Raw genomic sequence first — 733 nt, 5'->3', positions numbered from 1 at the left:
TGGTGACTTTACTGCACCAAATTCCAATTTACATGGAAGAAGCATCTCAATCCCTGCCGTTGGAGCAAACAATTTTGAGCTAAAGCCTCAATTAGTTTCTCTGATGCAATAGAATTGCAAGTTTCATGGACTTCCATCAGAAGATCCTTTTCAGTTCTTAACTGAATTCTTGCAAATCTGAGATACTGTTAAGACCAATGGGGTTGACTCCGAGGTCTACAGGCTTATGCTTTTCCCATTTACTGTAAGAGACAGAGCTAGAATATGGTTGGACTCTCAACCTAAAGATAGCCTGAACTCTTGGGATAAGCTGGTCACGACTTTCTTAGCCAAGTTTTTTCCTCCTCAAAAGCTTAGCAAGCTTAGAGTGGATGTTTAAACCTTCAAATAGAAAGAAGGTGAATCGCTCTATGAAGCTTGGGAGAGATACAAGGAACTGACGAAGAAGTGTCCTTCTGACATGCTTTCAGAATGGACCATCCTGGATATATTCTATGATGGTCTGTCTGAATTATCAAAGATGTCATTGGACCATTCTGCAGGTGGATCCATTCACCTAAAGAAAACGCCTGCAGAAGCTCAAGAACTCATTGACATGGTTACAAATAACCAGTTCATGTACACTTCTGAAAGGAATCCTGTGAGTAATGGGACATCTCAGAGGAAGGGAGTTGTTGAAATTGATACTCTGAATGCCATATTGGCTCAGAATAAAATATTGACTCAGCAAGTC

The 733-nt window shown here is 40.5% G+C and overlaps 1 non-coding gene across 1 annotated transcript; it reads right to left on the bottom strand.

Moving 5' to 3' along the window:
• Positions 1-358: 358 nt before the first annotated feature.
• On the bottom strand, positions 359-466 carry LOC148577456 (small nucleolar RNA R71). The gene has a single exon (XR_015903856.1). It is a non-coding gene; the product is annotated as a small nucleolar RNA R71 (small nucleolar RNA).
• Positions 467-733: the final 267 nt, after the last annotated feature.

The sequence above is a fragment of the Arachis ipaensis genome, chromosome B1 (assembly GCF_059453495.1).
Source record: "Arachis ipaensis isolate K30076 ecotype BB chromosome B1, ASM5945349v1, whole genome shotgun sequence".
NCBI lineage: Eukaryota > Viridiplantae > Streptophyta > Magnoliopsida > Fabales > Fabaceae > Arachis > Arachis ipaensis.
Note: the sequence above shows the minus strand (reverse complement) of the source record. Positions and strands in the feature narration are given on the sequence as shown.